Genomic DNA, 10,142 nt, shown 5'->3' on the forward strand with positions numbered 1-10,142 from the left:
TTCGATTAAGTTCGTGGCCTGATGGGCTCTGACCTGACCTTGACTCGAGGTCAACACCTTAACCCGGCAGTTGCTGGGGTATTTCGCCACCCACCGTTTGCTGGGGGGGGGGGGGCGTTAAACGCCCCCAGCCGATAACTCGAGAACCAATAGGCGCAGCGAAACGCACGAGGCGGCAAACGAAAGAACGCGACGAGACGCTTCAGATGAGTACTTTAAAGTTGAATTTTGAGGTCACAGGTGGGGTCAAGGTCAGGTCAAACACCTGAAATCGGGCTTTCAGTAGCATGGACTTCAGGACTTCGCAATTGGCGCCTCTCGTCATAAACTCTGTCAAAACGGTGCACAATCCATCATATAAGGCCTACAAGAGTGTCAGCTCCATGTAGAGGTCAGTCAAGCATAGGTCAGGGTCAAGGTCAGGTCAACCGGGTAGGCAAAGTTCCCTGAAAATCAAAACTGATATTCGCAGCCTGTGACACATGTTTTATGGGTAATTTGGGCGTAGAACACGATGGTGACATTCATTTTATCATATGTGTACGTGTTTGGCTCAAAAAGTTAAATTTAAAAATGCATGTATCATGGTGGTGAAGTAGTCACGAGAAATTGCCGAGGTTCAGTTTAAGATTTTGGAAAATGCGGAACGATAATCAATAATCCAAGATAACCATTTGATTGTTCATGGTATTGGCAGTCTAATGGCGTTTACGGAATGTCTGTATGTCTATTCTGTGATTTTATATGATTTTTTGAACATATGCCGTTTTTGGTCGAAAACTCAGAAATCATGACGTCACTAAAACCTCGATATCTCAAAAATTTTCCGATCGATTTTTTTTTTTGAAACTTTGTCACAATAAACTTCAATCAATTCTCTACAGGTACCCAAAATTTGGCGCGCCTGCGGCGCGCCGTTTTTATGCTATGGCCCGGCGAAGAAAGTGGGGGCGTTTAACGCCCCCCCCCCAGCAACTCGCGGGTTAAGTTGACCTCACCCGGACAAAAAGTATACCATTCGACGCGCCTGAGCCAGGCGAACACGATGGTTCCAAAATCGCTGCTCTGCGGCCATTTTTGCGAAATTATTTACCAAAAACCAAACCCTATCTTGGGCTTTTTGACTTCACCTCAGAGGTTACCGGTTGACCTGGGACCTTAACATCGGGTATCAATCGTTCCGTCTTGAAACGGCGCACACGCTTGTTTTTCCGCGAGGCTCTAGCTCCATTAGGGGCGAAACGGCGAAAAGGGGTCGTACCAACCCTCCCCCTCGGCCGACCGAGGGGGTGGGGGGGGGGGGGGTCCGACAATAGGTTCGGCGAGGGTTAAGCAGCACCACTTCGTTTTTAGCATGTTTGCTTATCACTGAGATCAAAAACTCAATCACAGATAATTTCTAGCACTTTTCCGGGCCCCCGGCCCAGTGTGCGCGGCGTCTGGCTCTGCCGGCTGTCCGAGGTCAGCTGTGGCTGACCCGTGAGGCCTGCCGCGGCGCCCGCACCCTGAGGAGCTCGGAATAGGGCGGGACCCAGCAGGGCTCTCCCTGCGTCCGGATTTATTAGGTCCCCACGGATGCCTAATTTGGGTACAGCTAGTCTGCCACTTACTGGGGCCTCTCGGACCTGTGATGTTCCTCTCTCCATTCCATTTCGATATCTACCAATCAGTTTGACGAGCTTCTTCAAGCTAGTCTACATAGTCGAGTCTTCATCGAACTCGTGGGACCCTACCTCACACGATTTGATGCTGGCAAAAATTGTCTATAGTGATAGCTTCAGCAGAAATGTCGTAGAATTGATATCTTGTTGTGAGTTGGACAACTGCTCGCCGGCCAACTGAGACCTATTCGCTGTCGACAGACCCCGACTGGCACACACTGCCGGTCGGCGGCAGAGCCGCACTCCGTCAGCAGTACAGATGTACATACAGCAGTCTGTACTATTGAGCGCAGAATCCGCGCTCATACCGGGACCGAGGCTGGGCCACGGCGGGGCAGGCCTGGTGTGTCAGAGAGTGTACCGATTAGTGTGATGCGGCACAGTATCCTTTGAGGGCCACGGAATGACATGACCTGGCTGTTTCTGTTCCGAGTGGGGCGGAAAGCCGGGGAAGGAGAGCCATTCAGTATGCGGCCGCAGCCCACGTGGAGTGTGTGCGGCTAGACGTCAACGTGAGCGTGATGACACACCTCAGTAATCTTGACAAGGGCAGGCTCATCTTGCTTTTTGCTCAAGGTCACTCTGTCAAGCAGGCGGCAGAGATTCTCGGTGTAGCTCTAACTACTGCCAGACGGTGGAAACACCGTTATGAGCAGGAAGGGGAAAGGGGTTTGAAAGCGCGCTATGATAAGTGTGGAAGGAAACGGAAGACGACGGAGGAGGAAGACAGGCGCATGGTGGAGGTTCGTACTTTTCTTTTATTATTTGTCGCTGTTGTCTCTGCATTTCTAGGTCAAGACGAGCGTGTAGTATCAGATGACTAATCGGGCCAGCATAATGATAATATCGGGCCGTAATGACTAATCGGGCCAGCATATAATGATAATATGTCGATTTAACAGCACGTCTAATTGATTAAACGTGTTAAACTATTTAATTAGGTTAGTGCTTGTACGAGGAACATGTTTATAAATAGTAGAAAATGTAAAACATGACCTTTTTTCCTCGATAATTACCAAAACTAATGCTGTACAAATATTTAAAAATTAAAATTAAAATTAAAATTAAATTAAAATTAAATTTAAATTAAATTAAATTAGGCATTATTAAAAAAAGCTTGAGATGCTGTTTATTTATTTATCCGTTTATTCATTTTTACCCCAACAGCAATGCATCCCAATTAGAGGAGGCGAGGCCTACGGCTATGTGCGGGAGGCCGCTTTGCCCCTGGTCGCCTCGTCCCCGCCTGTTATAAACTTATTTAGATAACTTAAACAATTATTTAAAAAGTTCTTAAGATGCCTTACAATTCATAGTCATGACCGATGTGTCCATAGAGATCTTATATACATATCTTATCTTATGTATATAAGATCTCTATGGATGTGTCAACCTATATCACGTTACAGTGATTAACAAACATGGTTTCGTTCGCAGGTTCGTGCCATTCCCTGGCCCTCAATGAGCCCAGACCTGAACCCTATCGAAAATTTGTGGTCTCTCATGGTTCATGAGCTGGAGGAGGAGCTGCGCCAGCCGGCCCGGCAGCTCAACCAGGACGAGCTCTGGGCCGCCGTCTTGGCGAAATGGGAGGAGCTCCGCCGCCGCCCCGGCTACTTCCGGAGCCTGGTGGCCTCGATGAGGCAGCGGCTGGAGCAGTGCTCCGAGGCAGCGGGCGGCCACACCTCCTACTAAACCGTTCTGTTTTTTTGTCATCTTATGTTAAAGAACAGTGTTTTGTATATAAATTCGACTTATGTTACCTACATGTGATTAGTGTGCAAGATGTATATTAGTACAAATGTGACTCAGTGACAAGAGGCTGATGCCTGATTTTTTCTTTCTTTCGTGATGTGATATTCAGGGGGCTTGAAACGTCTCAACTATTAGTGCGACCTAGGAGTGCTATGATCAGCAGCACTTGTATATAGCATCGCTGGATTATGTGCAGTGAGAATAGACTTCATTACTCAACCTTTTATCCGACAAACCCCAGGACTTCACTTGAATAAATATATAGCTGACACTCCTGGCATGTCTTATTTTATTATTTGAAAAACTGTTAAGCTTCGTTTTTAGACGTAGGTGCTACTAGCATGCAGTCATTCCTCTATTGCAGTCATTTCTTCTAACTATGAATTAGTCGACTCTAATTCATTGACAGCGAGAGTTTTATCAGCACCCAGGGCTTCGACAAATTTTGAATGACTCCGACTACTAATAAAACTGTTCACTGCGACCGACTACGGTTCCGGCTTCGACATCTTTTGCATTGAGTATTCCTAAAACGGTTCTGCAAAAGATGAAAAGGAAGATTGGTGCACTATGTGATATTTATTTTAATTGTTGCCCGTGGAAAGGGCCGCACCCTCCTGAGGTTTTTTTCACGAATAGCGAAAAAAGGCGCACTAGGTAGACCATCCTTTGCGCAACTTTTGGCGAAAAAATGACCGGGTCAGGTCAGGTGACAGAGCTATGACGTCACCAAGGTAACAAGGTCAGGCCGATTTTGAACGAAATCGTAGTTTTTCGTGCTTTTAACGATGATATCGGTTACACTTTGGCATTGTTTGGGTCAAAAGTGACTGACCTGGCACTGACACACCCTCCATTGACCTATGTAGGGTAAAGGTCAGGTCTAGTTCAGGTCAGTGACCTCTGGTGACCTCTTGAAGTTTGGCTTTCCGGCGGTAATTTTTGGCCCTGAATTCGAATCTGACGGCCAAATAAAGCTCGGGCACTTGGTTTATTGAGCGTCTCAGGATCAAGGAGAAGTCGCCGACAGGTTAGATCACATTTCCGATCCCAACTGTCAGACGGCATTTTCGACCACCCGGGGCGCGAACGCGACCCCGCCGGCTACCGGGCGCTCTGCCCCGGAAGTTATCGCGTAAAATGTGACAAACTATACACCAAAATGCACCAAATTCATCCAGAAATACGATGGTGAAAATTTTATGACGATATCTGCCATAGCGGCGACGCTACAGGCGCGCAAAGTTAAAAAATACCGATTTTCCCGAGCTTTGACCTTTAACCTGCCAAACCTAGGTCAAATATTGACCTATGGTCAAAAGTGATATGCACAATCGCGAGCTCTCGTCGAGAGCAATACGCTGTTTTTCCGCTAAGCTCTACGACGACGCGTTTCGAAACGGCAGAAGGGGTCGTACCCCCCCCCCCCCCCCTCCACTGGAAAGGATGACGAAATGCCGTCCACGGGCGAGGGTTAAATTTTTAAATTGCAAAGTTCTTAAGCGCCGATTCGGGCAACTTTCATAGCGGTAATACCGAGGGGCACGCATTCGTGACGCATGCCCAATAAATGTGAATTGTTATGCCACATTGACGTTATGTTACCATATAGTTTGGAGAAACAAAAAGTCTAGTTCAGACAGAATGGCGGTGGCCATAGGGATGTTGTGGCATTTTCGCTTATAGTTCGGCTCAGACTTCTGGTGAGATTTGTGCTTCCGGTACTTATTTGATAGGAACGGATTTTTTTTATGTGAGATGAACATTTTTGAGAAACATGGCAAACTTCCATTTATAGCAAATAAAAAGTGTGCTCATGGTCTGGAAGAGCAAGGTTAAGAGCAAGGAGCAAGGCCAAAAACATCAGGAGTTTTTCTATAAAACGTTGCGGTGAGAGCAAAGAGGGCGAGGAATTTAAGGACGATCCGAAACTACGTAACGGCACACCTTAAAACACAGAAGCCTCTTCAATCGCATTCCTACAGAAAGGGGTCTTTCCCCGGCTGGTCGGCCATGTTACAGTAATACACCGTTTCACCATGTCTGTGGCCTGCCTGTGTAGGCGAACAGCTATCTGCTGACACCGCCCGGGCCCGCTCCCCGCAAACAGCCACCGTGATCAGTGGACTTCAAGCAAACCCAAAACTTTGCTGGAGAAATAATCCCAATATACACAGTACACACTGCCGCACTAACTCCGGGCGGGCTGCGACTGCATGAATCGCTCCCCTTCCCCGGCCTCCCTCCCCCACTCGGGGGGAGGGAGGCCGGGGCGGCTGCCTTCCGTGTGGCGGCTGACCCAAGTTCACCAGACAGCAGCCGCCTGGATGGAATACTGTTCCGCAGCACACTATCGGTACACTCTCTGATACACCAGACCTGTCCCGCTTCGGTCCCGGTATGAGCGCGGATTCTGCGCTCAATAGTACATACGTCTGTGGGTCTTGCCCCCGGCCGCCCGGCTACTCCGGCGTCAGCGTGCTGTGGAGCCCGTCTCGCCCGGGTACTCCGGCGTCAGCGTGCTGTGGAGCCCGTCTCGCCCGGGTACTCCGGCGTCAGCGTACTGTGGAGCCCGTCTCGCCCGGGTACTCCGGCGTCAGCGTGCTGTGGAGCCCGTCTCGCCCGGGTACTCCGGCGTCAGCGTACTGTGGAGCCCGTCTCGAAGTCCACCGCTCCAGGAGCCCATTGCCAAGTTGACCCGGTCAGCTCCGGACTCTGTCCAGGGCCCGGCCCCCGCCTTCACATGGACCCCATTCAGGGCCCGGCCCCCGCCCTCACATGGACCCCATTCAGGGCCCGGCCCCCGCCCTCACATGGACCCCATTCAGGGCCCGGCCCTCGCCCTCACATGGACCCCGTCCAGGGCCCGGCCCCCGCCCTCACATGGACTCCATTCAGGACTGGTGTGACCCTCGCCCTCACATGGACCCCATCCAGGACTGGTGTGACCCTCGCTCTCCCGCAGACCCGTATACATATACCGAGCTGTCTCGTCCGCAGACCGACCAAACGCAGCTGTGTGGATACACAGGATACAGTTGTATTTATGAAATCACGGGCGACTCGCGCGCCCCCTAGCCCACACAACACTCGCTAATAACAACACTCTATCGAGTAAGGCCTGCCAATGGAGCTAGTGCGGGCGCCGGCCGCTAGGGGCGCCACAGTCGCGAGGCGAACCATTCGTATACAGTCGGCGCGCCGCCGAATTATATATTGGGGAGGGGGGGGGGGGTGGTGGCAATCAGCACCAGCGCTACGGGCGCGCTATCTAAGGCGGGGTATACCACGGGAGACTGGCCGCACGAGCCGCACGTATAAAACCCCCCCGTCCGGGCCGGGCCGGGCCGGCGCGCAGTGCAGGGCGCTCGGTGGTTGCCTTGCACCAGTAGCCGCCGCGCCGGCCGCCCCACAGAGGAGGGGAGGGGGAGGGGGGGGGCGACCCGGCGGCTCACGCAGGTCACTCGGCGCCAGACTGATTCAGTCGGCCACCAACCTCCAATTATACCGGCCGTCCCAGTGACCCCTAAACAGACTGGCTCCCGGCCCTCCCCCTATACTGCCGCCCAGCGCCCCCTATACAGACTGGCTCCCGGCCCTCCCCCTATACTGCCGCCCAGCGCCCCCTATACAGACCCGCCGGGTCACAATAATCACAGACCTACCGTACCGCCGCGCTGACTCGCTCGCTACAGAAACGCCGGGCGGCGCCGCTGCGCTGGCCGCCGGCTGAAGCTCGATCGCGGCGGCTGGCCCCGAGTGGCCGCCCGTCCCGTCCCGTCCCGTCCCGGTCCCGGTGACGCAGTCAGCTGACGCAGACGTCCCTCCGGGCCAGTGGTGGGGACGCGCCGGAGTCGCCTCAGAGGCCCAGTGTCGCCGCCGGACCGGTGGTGACGGGCCGGGCTGATTGTACAGTCCTGTCCTGTCCTGTCCTGTCCTGTCCTGACTGCGGGTCAGGGACAGTCCTCAGGGTCCTCAGGACAGACCGCGGCCCAGTGACTGTCCTGTCCTGTCCGGAGGACGGTGTGTGCGCCCGTTACGCCTGAGGTCGGAAGTAGCGCACGCCGTTTATCTGTAACAAGCCGACAGCACGGGAGTTAGTGGGGAGTTAGGTGGGGGAGTTCGGTGGGGGAGTTTGGTGGGGAGTCAGCGGGACGTGGCCGGCCGGCCGCGCCGCGCTCCCTGCCGGCGTCCCATCACGGCCAGAGGGCACAGTGACCGACCAGGGGGTCAGACCGACACCCCGGCCAAAGGCGGGGAGGTCGAGAGACGCACAGAGACCGACCAGGGGGTCACACCGACATCCCGGCCAAAGGCGAGGAGGTGGGAGGCACAGTGACCGACCAGGGGTTCACACCGACACCCCGGTCAAAGGCGGGACGGACGGGGGTAATTCTATAAACCGGCCGGGATGCTTTGTCTTCACAACAAAAGAGGATGCTCTTCCACAAATACACCTATCATCGCCTGGTTGGAATGTTCTCCAATAGAATAAATTGCTCCCTGCGTCATATGTAGCCACGTAACGTCACATAAAGCCATCTACAGCTACCGTAGTTTCGTGCAACTTTGACCACCAATGGCAACTTCGGTCCATTCCTGAAAAAACTGATTTGTTTTGCTGTAACTTTTTACACTTAGGGGTAAGTATAAAAATAAACGTTACAGCAAAACAAATCAGTTTTTCAGGACTGGCCAAAGTTGCCCTTGGTGGCCAAAGTTGCACGAAACTACGGTAGGCAGCGTGTCCCAGAATTGACCGAACACTGTTAATCAGCGCATAAGATAAGGGAAAAAAATAATTGCACTTTATCTTTTTATCGTCCGATATAGCCAGTAAGGGTAGCTTTGAAATGGCACATGCAATAGACACGCTAGCTACATCATGAGCCGACAGTTGAAGCTAAATGCCAGACGATGCTGGCCTCAGTCGTTTTACGGGTCTCCCGAAACTGGTTGTAAGACGGCTTTCATTGACCTCTTGCCGGTGGATACTATAAATATTTTCGATTAAATTTGCATCCAAACTGTCCCTAGGCCATAAGGCATTCTCTCCCAAAACCAAAACTTCTGCTTACACCACTGTTGCGCTGTTTTTTTTTTTGACATCTGAAGTGGAGAGCCTCCATGCCTGAGCATGGCGTGACCTTTGGCTTCCAACATATTGTGTTTCTAGAACAAACCCGTTTATGGCCATTCAGTTCACGACAACCAGTTTTTGTAATGCTTGTATATTACCGCAGTAGCAATCTGTGTTAACGGTCGTCTTTGGGGCATCACGTGAAGCTGAAGGAGCGCACCGTGGCTCAAAATGTCTCACACTTTGATTTTCGACGAGTGCCTGGCCGTCTCGGCTGTTGGGGCGTTGTCACCATCTGATGTCCACACACGACTTTTTTGTGTGGCTTCAAAGGGCAGAATACATTTGTAAGACCACAAAATGTGTTTCCATTCACTTTTTTGTTGCATATGTTATGATTTATGACTGCTTTGTGGCGATTTGCGCTGTCTTTGCGTTAGTTTTGGCATATTTTTAAGATGAGGGGCCCCAAATTCCAAAATTTTGTCGAAGATAGTGGTCAAAAGTAGACTGATGCTTCGTAGCTAACCCTGATCCGTCGTTTAACTTGTTTTTGGGTAGATGAGTGACGTTTGTTGTCCATGAGATGGCAACCACCCGCTTGACGACTAGTGCATGCTCCTTTTTGGTCTCGCCCAGGCTTGTCGATCAGGTTATCTCTTGCTCTCCTCTCTGGCTTCGCTCGCTGATATAACTGCGGTTTGCTCACCCCTGCCTGCTTGCAAATGAGCTACTGGAGCTCTCCAGCAAGAACCATGCCGAAAGTCCGTTTACGAACTTCAGAATTACACTTTATTCACCATGATTGCTTTTTGTTTGCTGAGCCTGAAAACGAAAAGGGACTAACTCTTTGCAGACTCTGGATAATACTCGTAACTGACTCGAGTCGGGACCGGTCACCACAAACACACAGTCTCCAAGCTCGATAGCTAAGGTATGTCTAATAGAAGTATAATGCTCGTATCTAATTAGAATCGAGCGCAATCGTACTTTTAGCCAGGAAATAAATGTTCGGTCAATTCTGGGACACCCTGTCTATAGCCACTTACAGCCGTGTACCGGTGTTACGTACGGCCGTTACGTACCGTCATGTCGTGCTCGGTGATGAAGGCCGGGATCTCCAGCTGGTTCATGTCCATGATGCTGTACAGGTACTCGACTCCCGTGATGTTGTGCACCTGAAAACAGGCCACAGCGCGTCACCAAAACAGGCCACAGCGCGTCACCACACCAGCCACAGCGCGTCACCACACCGGGCCACAGCGCGTCACCGTACCAGGCCACAGCGCGTCACCAAAACAGGCCACAGCGCGTCACCACACCAGGCCACAGCGCGTGCAGGTCTTAGCTAAATATCTTCAAAAATGGCCGAGTTATACGCATTATTGCAAAAAAAATTAGTTAATATTTTAAAATTAATTTTTCAGTACGTATTTGACATCGTACACCAATATAAATAGCACCATCGTGTTCCTGAGCTCAAACTGCATCCAATAGGCACCTGTTTGTTGAAAAATTTAGCTTCAACATTTGACCTTTTTGACCTAAAAGTGACCTGACCTAGCTAAATTCAACTGAAAATGACCTCGAATGACACAAACGACATCGAATTCGAAATCTATTGGCCTAAATGGCCAGAAAACATG

The 10,142-nt window shown here is 51.3% G+C and overlaps 1 long non-coding RNA gene across 1 annotated transcript; it reads right to left on the minus strand.

Annotated features, from left to right (window-relative positions):
* Window positions 1-6,434: 6,434 nt before the first annotated feature.
* Window positions 6,435-9,886, minus strand: LOC122370281. Its single transcript, XR_006254547.1, has 2 exons — window positions 9,582-9,886; window positions 6,435-7,488 (listed from the first exon to the last, which is right to left on the minus strand). It is a non-coding gene; the product is annotated as an uncharacterized LOC122370281 (long non-coding RNA).
* Window positions 9,887-10,142: the final 256 nt, after the last annotated feature.

The sequence above is a fragment of the Amphibalanus amphitrite genome, unplaced genomic scaffold, assembly GCF_019059575.1.
Source record: "Amphibalanus amphitrite isolate SeventyFive unplaced genomic scaffold, NRLGWU_Aamphi_draft 001118F_arrow, whole genome shotgun sequence".
NCBI lineage: Eukaryota > Metazoa > Arthropoda > Thecostraca > Balanomorpha > Balanidae > Amphibalanus > Amphibalanus amphitrite.